General features: G+C 42.0%; 1 long non-coding RNA gene across 1 annotated transcript in view; it reads left to right on the top strand.

The window, feature by feature from the left end:
- LOC141731155 (uncharacterized) overlaps positions 1-15,862 on the top strand; it is a 68,272-nt gene extending 52,410 nt beyond the window's left edge. The window contains exons 2-4 of the long non-coding RNA XR_012583094.1: positions 13,287-14,125; positions 15,096-15,200; positions 15,736-15,862. This is a non-coding gene — a long non-coding RNA (uncharacterized LOC141731155). The remainder of the gene's footprint in view (positions 1-13,286; positions 14,126-15,095; positions 15,201-15,735) is intronic.
- Positions 15,863-16,387: the final 525 nt, after the last annotated feature.

Here is a 16,387-nt window from a genome sequence, read left to right as displayed (position 1 = left end):
TCAGCTTCTCAGGAGAAAAAAGGATTTTTCATAAAAGATGTCTGCGGCACAATATTCCAACCAGTGTTTAGTGAATTCTCATTAACCAGGATCAGTTCTTGCTCAGCTTCAGCTCCAGTTACAGTTTGTCAAACAGGGAGCGGATGTGAATGAATGGTTGCAGAGGAGGGGGTGCTTCAGTGGCTGCAAATGCAAATTAGTGTGGGAAATGCATCCGCACCTGCTTGGTGGAGTGCATAAAGTCATGGTTTGACTCATCCTGGCGCTGAGCTGCGGCTGCCACCAGCCCAGAGCATTGTCCTTGTGCCCAGCCCTGCTGCTCCTGTCTCCTGTTTGTTCCATGGCTGTGGCTCACACTGAAAACCTAAACACAGAGTAGGGAAAGGGTTCAGTTTGCTCAGAAGCTCCGTTTGCTTGGCAGAAGATGCAGTTATGGAGAAACCATGGTTTGCTTGGCCTCAGGTTGCTTTGGCCTTTGAGAGGTAAAACCTGCATAGACAGAGTCCAAAATGAGTGTTGGAGGCATGTTCAGGAAAGTGCAGACAGGATTCTGTAAGATCCTCACCCATTCGCAGAAAATCTGGTTTGGAGTTTGAATTTTCACACTTCTGCCAGGATGCTAAAATAGAAATTCCAAGGAGGTTTGCAAGCAAGCTCCCAGCAAACCTCACACTAAGTAAGTTAATTCAATTTATCAGTCCTGGTTGGGTGCTGGGATGAGAGAACATTTAGAACTGAATACAAATTTCTTTCCAGATTAATCGCAAGCTGTTATATTTTTACGATTTAGTGGTGTTGTTTATGACTAACATTTAGGGAAGATAACTAGTAAATTTTCAATGAAAGCTTTTCACCTCAAACTAAGATTATAACAATTTTAGGGGTAATTGGGCAACTGTTGAATTCAAAAGCTGATAAATATAGGGAGTTTTTCAAAACTGTTTATTGCCTACTGACTTAATGGCAGGTTAGACTGCCAGATGCATCTCTCTGTGATGAATGTATAGCTTGCTAAAAATAATGTTGTTGTTCATCAGTTGAAATATATGGCAGCCTATAAGCAAATGAAAAGGGTCCTCTCCAATTTCAAATTAAATCAGTTGTGAAAAGCATTTCCTAATTAACAAGCCTTCATTTTAGAGCAAATAACAAAATCCCTTGTAGTATACAACTCACTCTTCTGTATTTTCTCTTTGTAAATATCCCATCATTGGTTATTTTGCTTCCCATGTTGTCTGTTTGGGCTTCACAAACTGAAATGGGAGAGGTGTGTGCTAACAAAAATTATGAAAAAAATTATATGTACCTCACTACATGATCTGTGAGCTTCTACAAAGGCAGAAAGGAAAGACAAACTTACAGCCATCATGTCTAAAGAGTTTTACAGTAATCTGCATCAGCCTAGAAAATGATTTATAGTAAATAGGTTGAAAAAGGTCAAAAATCTCTGTTCTAAGGGAAAACTTTATCCCCTCTCCCTCCCAAATGGAATTTCATGATCTTTGCATTTTGCCCTCAAATTTCCTGTAGAAGTGCTTGAATTTTAGTACAATTGCTGTTTACAGTAATTTAACACAAAAGCACTCTTCAGAATTCTTCTGCATGTGCATGGGTGCAGTTTTGTTGAAGTCTATCCTCCATTTAATGATATTTTAATTAATTGTTTCCTGGTTTTCAGCTTCACATTGACTGCCACCCATTCAATCTTGGCTTCATATTTTGGACAAACTCTGCTGTAAATAGCATTTCAATTTCTACACAAGGACTGTAAATGTAGTTCTCATTTCCAGCATCATTCAAATGCCCACATAACTCTTATCCCTGTGAAAGCAAATTGAATCTGTCACGTCATCTTCTATGGCAGCTTGATTCTTGGTAACAAAAGATATTGCAGCTGACAGATGGAGCCACACACTACATAATTAAGTCTCCAGTGTGTGTCAGCTGCAGCCTTTCAGACACAATTAGAGTCTGACCAGTTCACCCATTTAGGTACTTTAAATAAAAACAAAAAATATCCCTTAGGTGGATGTTTCTGTTTAAAAAAAAATGAACTGCAAAATGCATTAAACAGGAAAAAAAATAGGATTTTGTTCATTGCCAGACCTTCCAGTGATGAAATTTGATACAGGTCTTTAAATCCTTGTTTTACCTCCTTTTCTTTTGCATTTATTATGTCCTTAGTGTAGCTAAGCATAAACTCTTCACAGTAGGGAGGCTCATGGAAGCAATGGATAGAAAACACATTTTCTTTAGAAAACTGGCTTCAGGAGCCCCCAGCTGTGCAGGAGATACAATCACATTGGGTTTGTAACAGAAGATTGTAAAACTTGGGCAGAACTATGAAACAACAGAAAACTTTAAGGAAAGACAAAAGGCATTAAATGGTGTGTGGTGCAGCCAGAATTAAAGATGAGCCTGATGCACAACCTTGTGATCTGGCCTCAGCATCTGCCATGTCTGGGATCGCTGTGGTTTTGTGACTTTTCCTCACAAAGGGATTTTGGATAATCTGCTCCACTGCCCTCCTGGGAAGGGATCAGGAGCCTTACACCCATCACCTCTGCAACCTGAGGAGCTTTGGCTTATTAAAACACTGAGCAACACCAGATCTCAGTGTTCTCCTGTGGTTTTGACCTCCAAAGCTGATTCCATTATTTCTGACACACACTCCTTTGTTGAGCCTTTCTCCCCTTCCTAAAACACACCCTGCAGTTGCCTGATAGTCATTACATTGATGCACCAGCAGCAGCTCACAGAGTTACAGCTGCTTCGTCACATTCTTTTTTTGCCTTTTTAGGCATGTTTTGTTTCATTAGAGAGAAGTTCCATGCTGCTTTTATTACTCTGACTACTAATGAAGGATAAGCTTATTAATTCAGAAGTTTTAATTAAATCACTTGCAGAGGGACCTGCTTGGCATGAAAATAAATTCAGTGTCTGACTGAAAGGAGCCCCTGGTGGTGCAACCTTCCTTGCTGACCATCCGCATTGGACACTTGTATTCCCAACCAGCATTGCTGGGAAGGTCAGGGCTTCAACCACCAGAGCAGAATTTTATCTTTCAGCAGACATCTCAGATGTCTCAATGTAGAAAAACAGGTTGCCAAGAAAGACAGTCAATTTTTCCTACAAAACCAGCCTAAAATGGGATTGGATGCCTCATGGTTCACCCTATTGGGTTACTGCTTTAGGCTGGGGAGTCAGGTTCAAGCAGTTCTCATTTCTAGCAGTTTAAATTAGGACTGGAGAGAAATTATCCCCTCCTTTTGAGCCTGAAATCTCCAGAAGGTGCACCTGCACCTCTGTAGTGCTTCTGCATTGAGAAGTCCCAGGACTTGCTTTGCCTCTATGGCTTGTATCAGATAGACTTGATTTTAAGAAATAAATGTTTCCCTGGGGAAAAAAAAATAAAATTAAGCTGATTTCTTATTCTGGGAACTGTAATTTTTGGTGAGTATGGCCTTTGACTTACCTCTTTCATGCTCCCTGCCCCAGCCTGGCATAGATTAACAAAATTGATTTAAAGACTGATATTTCTTATTCTATTCCACTCTCTCCCCCCTCTCCCCTACCTGCCCCCAAAGTAACCAAGTTACAAAGCTTTCCCTTGATAAAATGCATTCTTGAGACTGCCATCACCCCAGGTGGACTCAGGCTGGAAATATTTTTCCTTGCAGTCAACAAAAGAATAGGAAAACACAGAGAAAAATTCTTGATTTCATTTTTCAGACTTCCCCCTGCTGCTTCCCTTTGGCCCATGCCTCTCAGATCTGCATTGCTGTTTGAGTTTTCACAGTCCTGCTCCTGACAGGGCTGTCGTGCTGGGAAGGTCAGATTTGGGTCTTGGACACTGGTGTGAGGCAGGAGAAACCCCCAGACAGGACCTCACCACTGCAAACCCATCTAAAAGCTGTAACAGCCACCATCCATCAGGTAAAAACCTGGAGAGAGCAAATGCTCTTAGCTCAAACACTGAATTTACAGTAATTAACAATTGTAAATGCAATTGCAGAGTATTATAGGCTGTCCTTTCTATGATTGTGGGGAATGGAAGTTAATGGAAATACACTTGATAATAATTGTTGGCTGAAGGGCTCCCATTAGCTGATCCAGTACCTCCAAATGCACACTTAGGTAATAATGCAGTAGATGAATCTGCAAGAAATAAATTGGAGTTTTTTTGGTTGGTTTTGTCATTGAGAGAGATAATAAAGATGTTTCTCAGTAGGCTCAGCTGGGATATTACTGCTGTTCATACAGCCAAGTGTTTTGTTAGAGAAATGAAGTGCCGTGTATAAACTTGTTCACTACCAGAAACCTGACAAACACTGAGGTAATATCATGTCAACAACAAACTGGGGGTAATGCCTTTCCTTTCCTTCGGAGAGATTTTCCCTCTCCTTCTAATAGATTTTTTCTTACATATAATCATAAGCAATACTAAAAATTTACAATGGGGAGAAAAAAAAACAGCCTCTGGAAGGTGTCTGCTCTCTGTGATTCACAGTTGTCTGATTCCAGGTATCAAGTGCAGAGAGGATGAAAATAATTTGTTTGGAGATTACCTACAGAAAGAAACTTGATAATCACTCAAGTGAGTAGCTGCTGCATTTTTTTGCTACCCTCTTGCCTAGTAATTGTTGTTGAATGCAATGAAATTATTGTTTTCAGGGGTGGGGAGTGAAGGAGAGCTCATTGCTCATGGAGCTGCCTCTGCTTCCCTGTGCAGAAGTGTCGGCAGCCGCTTAGCAGGGCTTGGGCTGTTAATTGGATCTACAGCCCCTGACCAATTAATGCTGTTTGGGTTTTTTGTCCTTAGGGAAACATAAACACATAGCACAAACAGGGAGTTTAGTACACACACCTGTTTAGTCCTCAGAAAATTCTTTGTGCATCTTCAACACAACATGGCACTGAGTGGCACACATGAAATCATGTTTTATAAAGATTTTATAGGAATGGCCAGAATAATATTAATGGTGTGTGAACTTAGGTGACAAGACTTGATTTATGTTTCAGGCAATTACATTCTACAAGCTGAAGTAGAGAACAGAGGTAATTAACAAGAATAATGAAAGCACTACCTTCCCCTAAATCACTGTTAAAAAAGAGTAAATAATAGAAGACAAAGGGATTATGAGTCAAGTTGTGTCGTTATTCATCAATTTTAGAGCAGAATGGTGGGTTTAATTAGGGAAATGGCATAGCACTTTTTGCTGCTTTTCAAGTAGTCTCCATGCTCTTCTGTCACTGGCAGCAAACATCTGATTGAATGCAAATGGCAGTGATTGCCTTCCCCACACTCCTGATCAGGGAAGAAAATTTCCCTTTGTGGTCCTTTGAATGAAGCAAAGGGAATGATTAGTGGCCAGGCTGGACTGGGGAATTTTGCAATCCTGATTGCAGGTGAGGGTCTCCCTAATCTGCAAAGGATGAGAGCTCCCACTTCTCCAGCAGTTCCAGCTTTCTGTGAGTTGTTCAGTTCCAGTTTTTAATCTGCAATGCTTTTTGGATAAGAAAGCAAATCAGTCTCCATTGTGAGGACCCTTATCTATTAATTAATTTTGCCCTGTCTGATCCTAGGAGAAGGCATTTCTCATGCCAAGCCATGGGAAACTGATGTAGAATTGCAGCACCACGAGCAGCAGGAGCAGGATAAATACCAAGTGCCTGCTCAGACAGCAGAGAGCAAGAGCTACCACAGTCCCAGAGCAGGGTCACCAGCTGGAAAAACACCCAGCAAAGTTTCCTGTTGTAGTATTGTAGCTGATACAAGGACTGTTCCTTTGGAAGTTGTTTTACATTCTATTCATTCCTCTGAGGGCTGAGCAAACATGGACTGAAAAAATGACTGACTGAAGAGAAGGATTTTTTCATCCTGATCAGCTTGGGCTCTGATTTTGTCTGGCTTTACAGACTAAGGGATAAGATAGTGGCTGCTTGTAGATTCATTTGATCTCTCAATGCCAAGAGGACATGCTGCCATTCTGATAAGGAAAAGTAACACTGAGTTGTTTCTCCATTCTCAGAACACAAATCTGGTTCTGCAAGCAGTTTGCCAGATGTGATATCCATCAGCACAGCCTCGTCACTAATCCCCAGTTGAGGGCCAGGACAAGGGTAATGGAGGAGATCCTTTGTGAGAGGCTCAATATTTTCTTGTGCACTGAGTCAGGGAAAATCTCTGTGGTTCAGAAGCAGCACTGACTGACCAGAATCATGCGGCAGCCCTTTGGGTTGAAGGCCTCGAGAAATGGGACTTCCCAAACCTTTTTAGATCTGACTGAATAAGAAACTTAGCCTGAAAAAGGTATTTTGTGCTGGTTGACTTTAAAACCCCCAACAAACAAACAAAAAACCCTACACAAGAAAAGAAATTATTCCCATCATTACAGAAAGTTAAATTAAACTCTGCATGTCCCACAACTCTTCACAGCCCAAAACTCAGTGCAAGTTCTGATATTAGGCTTCCTCCACATCCTCAAATGGCAGGCAGCACCATATTTAAAAAGGAAAATGTGGAAGGTTGGCTGTGCTTCTCAGAGCCTGGTCCTTGCACAAAGGCTCTTGTGAGGTCAATGTGACTGCACAGGGGTGACAGTGGCTCTGCAGCAGCACAGGTGACATCTGGCACAGCTGGCACAAATCCAGTGCAAACCTGAGCGGCTTCAGACCTGAGCTGCCAGTGTGTGACTCAGAGACAGAGCTCCACAGAGCAAAACAAGTTTTTTGATGTTCTGCCTCATTGGAAACTGGCCAAAGGAAGCTGCTCCTCTGGCAAAATCCTGGCTTGTTGAAAGAAAAGCACATTATGAAAGTGCCTGTTTTGAAGAAATAAGGTAACTTTCAGTTCTGAGCTTCTTGGAAATTAACACAACAACTTTTTCTCCAGGAAAAAACAAACATTTTCTTGGGGTTTAATACTTGATGGATAAAGGCATAACAAGGATTTTCCTGGAAATCCTTGCAATTTCAGTGTGTTGGGGGAAAATTCTTATTCTTTATGTTCAGTCCCTTTTTTGCCTGTGTCTGGGCTTGGGGAGTGAAGCAGAGCTGCTTTAAGGATGCCACTGAAAATCAGGGGAGGGAAGAGATGCTGCAAGGCTTGTAGTGGGTGTGTGGAGGGAGGGGGGATTTTAAACAGGGTTTAATGGAGCTGGGAGCTGGGTTATTTAAAACTGATGCAAAGATCCTTTGTATTGACAATTCACTGTATGAGCCATAAACTCTTCACTCTGTGCCTATAAAAGATGAAAGGACCAATTACTTATTGAGGCATTAAACACCCAGGGGACAAAGATGCCTGTCTAGCAATAGTAAACATATTGACTGAAACCCATTTGAATTTCAAATTGCCAAATGTCCCGATTTTTTAAAAGCTTCCTATGATAACCAAGGTCTGGAAAGTCAATTGAAACTTAATTCTCCTGGATATCTCATGGGGAGAAAGTACATGAATCTGGACAGATTCAATTATTTAATTTTAATGAAAAAATAGATAGCTGCTTTATAATTTCCTTATAGAGCCGTAGATGGGAACTCAGCTCCTTTTTCTAAGATGTTATCCTAGGATAAATGACAACAGTGGTTTGGCAAACACAGCTTGCCAAGAGGTTTGTGTCCAAGGGTTTTCTGCTTCTTCTTGTCCTTAGATTTTCTTTTTTCCCTCCACCTGGGACCAGGACTCTCTGATATGCCAGCCCAGTCCAGAGGAGCATTTCCTCCCTGCCCAGGGACAGCACAGGTGGAATTTATAAAGCATTGACCTGTTGGAGGATGCTGAACATCCCCACCCTGCACAAGGACACTTTTCCTCTCTCCTCTATTGGAAAGACTCTCACAAATCAGCCCCAGGTCAGTGCTGCTGTGAGATTCCCTGTGCCTGCCACAGGACAAAGCCCTGACAGCAAATGTGGAAAAACATCTCCTGGAATCCCCCACCCTCAGATCCCCCGGGACTGGCCATGATCATCAGCTTGATGGACTTGCCATCAGCCACTTGCCAGGAGGCAGCTGGGCAGAGCTCATCCAATTAAAAGTTACAGCTAACTCCCCCTGCCTTGCACTGCTCTCACCACATTCATTAGCAGAACAGCTCATTGTATTTAATTGCCATTACTCTGAATACCAGTGGAGTTAATTACTTGCTCTGTATGGGCAGCACTGCCTGAAACGTTGACTCCACATAAACCCATTAAAACAATTAGTGCAGTGTAATTGTGGGTATTTACTGTTGGATTCATTTCCCTTTTGTTTTTACTGTAATGTCATACACAGAGCAAAGGTCCACAGCAGTAGCAGGGCTGTTATCAAAAACTCAGAGGAGTTTATCCTCCTTTTTTAAATGCTCTGCACACATGGAGGGAGCATCCCTAATCTTAGCAGCTGCTGTGTGTGTAGTGCTGGGCAGGAGAGACATCACTGCACCCCGTCCTTGACCTTGGCATAAAAAGGCTTTTATCAGATGCAGCCAACAGGAGCACACTCAGTCCTTCTGCCTGAGCAAAACTGGTGTTTGTTGTTGCTTTTCTTCCAGCAGAACCTCATTACAGGAGGATGAGTGGCTGCATATCCTGTAGGAAGAGATTCCATCTCCCCTCCTTTGTTTGGGGTGGTTTCTGTTGGGATTCCCATCATGCAGTCATTTTTATGTATTCCATTTTCTCCCTGTCTTGGTGTACAATCATAAATGAAGGCAAGCATTTATCACCAGAGCAGCTTTAAATAACAAATGCTTGATGAATTTACTCTCAGCTGGCCAGAAGCAATACTGTGATTGCAGCATTTTATAATCATCAAGACTTGTTTCTCTAAGCTGAATTAATTTGCATGGGCAATGTGTTATTAACAAAGTTGCTGGTAACTGGTGTGTACAAGCAAACTGTGGGAGAGGATTCTTCCTGCCTGTGCTTTCCTTGGGCAAACTTAACCTTGAGAGGTGTTTTAGATGGATGGGTGAAGAATTGTACCCAAGGCAAAGGCTTGAAGTGAGAGCAAGGATTCTGACTCCATGTGGGACAGATCCTGCAGAGCCAGGCCCTGTCTCTGGCCATACAGGACATTCCCATTTTACTGTCACACTTCTTTCCAGCCAGGACAGTAAATCCAGCACTAGGGTTTGTAAGCCAAGTCAAAAATACAAAGAGAAACATTTTTCTTGCAAGACTGTTCAAAATTTCTTGGTGTACCAACACATGAGGTATCACCCGTCCTTCTTCATGCAGCCAGAATAAACCAATTGATGCTCTAGGTCATGTCGGGGGATAAATTGACTGGAGTAAACTCCCTGTTTACACTTCTCTAAACCTAGTATTTACACTTAGGTGGGCTGGTAGCTTATGGATCTGGAAGGATGCTCCAGATAATTGCTTCAGTAGCTGATATGTGGCCAGCATTTGGCTTCTTTTTAAGATGGTAGAATGTTTCTCCATCATGTCTGGGGGTGGATTTTTGTGCCTCCAGCAGAGGCTTCAGCTGCTCCTTTCCGTGAAGGTTCTTAAATGCTTCTCACAATTATTTTAAGTGGAGGGCACTGTTTACACTTCCCAGCCTCAATGAGGTTTCTGCAGCCCATTGTGGTATTTATTGCTGTATTAATTGCTCCTGCACAAAAGCTGATGGTGGTGTGCAAAATGCTAATGATGGATCCTAATGACTGTGCACCTCCCTCTCCTCCTCTGGTCTGTGCCTTATTGATGTATTCATTAAACTGTCTGAGCAGCAAGGCTGGATGCACATACCAAAATATTTCCTTTTCATCAGAGAAAAAGACAGACCCTGAGAGAAATTGGTGGTTGGAAGATGCCAGACAGTTCCCTCTGAAGGATGAATAAAGGCACTGTGAATAATCATGTAAAAACTGCCAGTCAGAGTGAGAGGCTGTGCCTCACAGAGGGAGGGAGGTGGTGCTAGGATGTTAAAGGGCAATTTTTGCATTTTTGAGAAACTTGACTGGAAATGGGTCCTGATCTTTTAGGGATGCTGGGAGATAATTATATGGACATGGATCATGCTGTTTGAGGGAAGATGCATAAGAAAAAATCTAATGGTTAGATGTTTCAGTGTGATTGTAAAGGGCTGAACACACATGGAATTGAGCTTGTGATCCTGGAGTGTCCCTTAGAAGAGTCCCCACTTTGCTTCAGGATGGAGATACCTGGCAATATCAGCTTTTATTATTTATTTTTATTTATTTCCTTGAGTATGTTTAGAGGGAGGTGATGAGGAGAGGCTGTGGGCAGCTTTGGTTGCATCCCTGTCATTTGGTGGAGTTTTCCATCAAGAGGCATTTCAGAGCTCCTTACAATGGAAATATCATAACCTCCACATGCCAAAGGAGAAATCAAGGGACAAAGATTTTCAGGAGATGAGAAAAGGGCTGGGTGTCCCAAGATATCAGAGTTTTGTCAATCCCTTTAGTGTTGACTCTAAACTGTGCCTTGCTGCTCTTTGTCCTGCTGTTATTCCATCTTTCTTTCTTCATTCCAGGGAGGTACAGGGGAGAAGGCAGTGATGCCACACCATCTTTGTCAGTGTCATAAAACACACACTTATAGAACAACATCTATAACATTATAAAAAAATATAAAATATTATATAAAATACTGTTACGAAATAACAGCATTTTTTCAATTCCTAATCTGAGTTTATGCCAGACCTCCGTAGAAATAATTGATTAGGTTTCAATTTATGCTCAGAATGGTAACTGACATGGTTGCAAATGTGTTCATTGATATCTAATTTGGTGTGGCTAATTTCCTCAATGCCAGCTAAATGCCTGGGTATTTCTTATCACATTAAGGTATTATCTGAATCTTGTTGCACATTTGTTCAGTGCTTCTGTAGCCATGACTTAATTACATGGCAACTGAGTTTACACCCTGGCATGGCAGGATTGCTCCTCAGATGGTTTCCTCTGATAAACAATAGATAATTGCCATGCTCCTGCTTTAATTAATGTGAATTATAAGATTATTTGGATGGTCTTGGGTCCAGCCTTGGTAGGACACAGATCACATCTCCAGTCATGCTGAGCTCCCACAGCACCCACTGAATTTTTCAGAGCAGGTTTTCACCCAGCTCCACAGAAATCAGGACTTTTGCATAGGAAAATGCTGTCCCTCAGTGTAAGGGAATGACACACACACAACAATATTTAAAATTGTGCTCCTTTGGCAAGAATTGCAAACCCCCAACCCTCAGAGGTTGTGCAATGCAATCCTGCACTGTGTGACCTACTTGAAACAAGTGGGAGTCAATATCTATTAACTTCCCTCTGTTCTGTAAGTCAATACCTTGTCTTTAAAGCAGTTGTTTCCCTCTCCCTGCTGCACAGAGGGAAAAGGGAATTTTCTCATCTCCATCCCTCAGTGCTTTTTCCCATTAATGCACCAAGGCAGTGGTGGCTCCCAAAACCACCCAGGAAAGGCAGAGAAGCAGGAAGGGATGTGCAGGGTCCCCTGTGGGTGAGAAAATCTGGTTTTCTGTGTCAGGATTCAGCTCTGGGTGTGTGGCACAGCCTTGTGAGCAGAGTGAAGGGAATGCTCATGGAGTGGGAAGTGCTGGGGGAAAAACAGGAGTGATCCTTCAGGAAACCTAAATAACAATTTGTGACTCAAGTGAAATGCTCTCATTAGACCCTCTGGAGGAGAATTTGGCATTTTCTGTGCCACCTGCAATATTAAAAGAAAATGCTGCTGACTTCTGCATTGTCTCCTGAAAGGCACAGGGCTGACAGAAATGTAATTAAATTACCTGCTGCATTCATCTGTTGTCATAGCAGCCCTCACAATGAATATAACAATAATTTCATCTGTAGCTTAGCTTGATGCAGTTTTGCCTACAGCAGCCAGAAGACACTTTGCTATTCCACATCTGACAGAGTTCAAGGGTTTCCATTTCAGTTCCACCAACAAAGGTCTGCAGTGGGGTAAAATCACAGATGGAGCCTTTGCTGCCCTGCTCCAACATCAGCCAGCACCCAGGACCTGTGGGGGATCTCAGGGGATCCAGGAGCTCAGATTAGATTATTATATTTTCTTTTAGCCCTAAAAATCTCAGAATCACTGCATCAATTTATAGGCACATAACAGAAGCACAGTGAAATGTTCTTCCCATTGATTAAGCCCACCAAGAAACTCTGGCTGTGCTCTAAACACACATCCATAATTTCCCTGGGGCTGTGTTTCAGGCTGGATATGTGGAGCCCAGAGAGGACACAGCAGTTTTGGCACTGATGTAGGGCACAGCAGACAGGGTAGAATTAATCTTTTCCTTATTTTTAACTTGCCAAGGAGCATGTTTTCAACTGAGGCATTATTGATGGACGCAGGTGGCTCCCTCTGCTGAATGTGGGCTGAGCTCCTGGCTCAGCTCAGTGCCCTGCAGGGCAGTGATCCTGATCCCCACCCTGTGCTGAGGGTGAGGGACAGCAAACTGTCCAAAGGCTAAAGGACTGAATTATCCTGAACACCTGGAGAATGTCTAATACCTAAAGGTACATCATCCATTAAGTCCAAGAAAAGGTAACAGGGTACTCCTAATTTCCATGGCTTATCCTTCTTTGGATATGGAGGAGCTTGTCATTGATTTATCACTGTGAGAAATTTCAGAAAACCTTGCTTTATTTGCTGATATTCAATTTTCTTTCATTTTTGCTGCTATTTGTCTACTACTTTCTTCTAGGAATGCCTGCCATTTACCACCTTTCTCAATTAAGCAGTCCCACAATTCAGTTATGTAGCAATAATATTTCAAGAGAACAATTAAAAACAAGCCAAGAGTAGAAGAATATGATAAATGAGACACACAACATCTGCAACAAATATGTGGCTCCACCCAATACACTTGGGAAATATCTGCTTCTGTTTGCTTCTATCCATTCCATTCCTGTTTGGGGAGGTTTAGGCAGCCAGGGTTCGTCCTGCAATGACTTGTTTTTATCTCTCATATTCAGGAAGGTACAAGCTGAAGAGTTTTAAATACCAGGTGAAGAAAGGGTGACTTGTGCATGGCCAAGATAAGCTGATGTGTGAGCTGAGGCTTGCCTGGTGTGTGGAATATTCCTCCTTCAGGCAAGCTCTGCTCAGAGCTGGGGAGTTTCCTCTCTCTGCAGCGACCTTCCCAGGCTGAGCAGTGCTAAAAGGAGTTGGTGCAAATTGCTTCTGTGTTGTCATTTTACTTTTCCCTGTGTGAATAACACAGCCACATGCACAGTGCCTCACCTCTGATGCTCCCACATGCTTTAGCCAGGTGCATACATGACATTTATTCCTCTTTTACAGATGAGGTAAGAGGGATGGCAGCAGCAGGACAGCAAAGAGGGAGATGTACCTTTGCCATGCTGGATGATGCCAAGCAGAACTGTCTGAGATTTTGGTAAGGATCAAATAAATATCAAAGGCAGGTCTTGCTGAGGGGCCAGCAGTCAGTGCCTGCAGTGCAGGGCTGGGAAACTCAGCCCCTGGTACTTGGCCTCCAAGCTCTGGAGTCAGAGGATTTGCTCTGAGTTGCAATGTGGGGCTGGAAATGCTGAAAAAGTACCAAGGGGCTCAGCCACCATGGCCAGGCTCAGCTACAGATAACTGATGTTCCTGTGATCCACGTGTTCTTTTGGAAAAGCTCCAGTTTATCCTTTGGAGAATATTACAGCTTGAAATCAATTAAATCTGCCTGAAATCACCCCCCTGAGAGGCAGCAGCAGCAGGTTTGTCCCACAGCTCTCAGCTTTGTTCTCCCTGAGTTACAACCACGGTGCCTTTGAGCATCACCCTGCCACAGGAATGTGGGGAAAGGATGGAACCAGCTTCCCACATCTCCTCCCCAGCCCCAGGAATCCTTGGCTGATGGGTTTGGAACCTGTTTGGGAGCACTGGAAATGCTCCATGTTTCAGAGCTCCACAAGGGATGTGCTGCTGAAAATCAAGAGCTGAGGAAGGATTGAATGGCACCAGTATTTCTGCTCTGACACAAAAACGAGGTCAGCTGTGAAGGAGTAAATTAAAGACAGTTTGAAAGATCCAGCAGTAAATATGCTGAAGGTCATGGGACATCACAAGTTAATAAACTCAACTGGATAATTTAATTCAGCACAGAGAAGCCGTCTGTGTGCACTGAGTAGAAGGTAAGAGTTTGACATGACGAGATGGAAAAGCTTTGTTATCCTCTTGTCTTGCCAGGATTTGCTTCAATTACACCAAAGAATGTTACTTCATTCTTGCCCTAATAACACTGTAGAGGAAATTAAATTACTCATATATAACAAAAGTGAACTGATTTTGACATCTCTTCTAGGCAAACCTCCTGCTGTATTAGCTCCCAAGCACATTCTCCCTCACTTAAGGTCTCATGCATATTTATGATTATCACTCATAGTAAATATAAGCACTTTGTGAGAACACAAATTAACTGCAGGATGTAATGGAGGTTGCCAAGGGTGGTTTTTATTGTTGACTGTGACATGAAGTCTGCAATATGGGCACTGTAATGGATGGGTTGTGAGGCATGGAGAAATAATCCCATCACAGAGGGCTCTGAAGTCAGAAACCAAAACAGCAAAAACAGTGCCACTCCAACCTCAGGCTGGTTTTACTGTGTTTTATTTAATTTTATTTTAAAAGGAGTTCTGGTGTAGCTTGAAATCTTTTCTTTGTATTTTTATAACTCATCGATTAGTGAAAATAATTAAAGGTTGTAGAGCTAAGAAGGAATTCATTTCATTTTTAAGGCTGACAGACCTTAGCCTTTGGTTTTAGCTGGATTAATAATGGTGGGTTGTCTCTGTTCCAATGGGTCTTTCTTAGAGTTTGATTGCTTTTTCATTACATTAGCTAGTAGCTTTTGGAAAGATTTTATACAGTAAATTTAGCCTCTAGAAATAAACCTCACAACCTTTTAACTAAGGTTGAACCCTGCAAAGCAGAGCCCATTGCATCAGTGATGGCTCTTGCAGGCTTTCATTAGGAGGGAGATGGCACATCCTGAAAAATACAGCATTTAAACAATGGAACTTGATTAAAAAAAAAAAAACATTATTTCTCCCAGCCCATTCCAACATTATTTCTCCCATTCTCCCATTCCCATTCCAAATGCAGCTCTCAGCCTTTGCTCCCCTCAGAAAAGCAGCTTCTCTTCTGACCTTTAACTGGAACCTGCCACGGGCTCTGCCAGGAGTGGGTTCAGTCTGGAGGTGGATGCAGGTATCATTATAGATATGTTTTGTATTTATATAAATATATATGTAATATATGTAATATATATTATGTATATATTATATATATTATATATTATATATTATATATATCTTATATGTATTGTATACATGTTATACTTTTTTTTTTTTTTAATATATATCTATCTCCCATAATCTGATATCCTGACAGTGAGAGCCTTTTTTAAGGTGGACATCCCTGCAGTTTTTTCCATAACTTCTGTCTGGAGCCTCAGGTTCTTCCTGTGAAGTGGAGGTGGAGTTTTAAGGGGAATTCCTGAGCTTTTTGTTTTAAGCACATCACCCAGGTCAGGGGTCCTGAGCCCAGCAAGGATCCCCAGGGACAGCAGAGCCTGCAGCTGGGTGCTCATCCCAGGGAGAAACCCTCCTCATGCTGCCTCCAAATAATAATTCCAAATGCCAAGAGTTATATTAGACAGATGCAAAAAAATAAATGAAATACAGAGACTAATAGAGAGCGGAATTTCTTCTTAATTTACCCATCATCACTTTTGTTTCTGAAGCAAAATGAGGCTGGCACAGAGACGATGGGAAACACAGCACTGAAATGACACTTACAGCATCCCAAAGGACCATTGAAAGCTACAAAAAATGGTGATGTCCTTAAAGACTGCAGATGGTTTCTTCAAGGTGAATAATTTTATTGTTTATTGCCTGCTCTGTGTACTGCAAGGAATGACATTTAAGAAACTGCTCAAAGATGTTTTTTCAAGGCACAAAGCAAACGTTTAGGAGCCAAATTATCCATACCAGTGACTGTGTCATCTCCAGAGCTTGGGGCTTGGCTTAGAGGCACATAATGGATTTGGGACAGTGAACTCTTAGAAAGCATGGAATACAGGTCAGATTTATGTTTCTGCAAAAATAGAAAAATCTTGGAACTGGAGTGCTTTTACATGGCAAGTGAAAATACACCCTGTGAGGGGAAAAGTGCTCTTATAAAAGCAGGTGATATTAAGAAGCTTTTATTATACAACTTTTTCAGTTTTCAAGAGAATACCATTCACAAGCTCTCCTTTTCCAAGATATTTCAAAGCTTCCAGATCTGACCAAAAAAGAGATTATATAGTTCAGTCATATTTGGAAAGTGTCCTTAAACCCTTTGTAAGCTGGTGTTCAAAATTTCATCAGCAGTAAAAATTTAAATACATTTCT

The sequence above is a fragment of the Zonotrichia albicollis genome, chromosome 18, assembly GCF_047830755.1.
Source record: "Zonotrichia albicollis isolate bZonAlb1 chromosome 18, bZonAlb1.hap1, whole genome shotgun sequence".
In the NCBI taxonomy this organism is placed as follows: Eukaryota; Metazoa; Chordata; class Aves; order Passeriformes; family Passerellidae; genus Zonotrichia; species Zonotrichia albicollis.
Note: the sequence above shows the minus strand (reverse complement) of the source record. Positions and strands in the feature narration are given on the sequence as shown.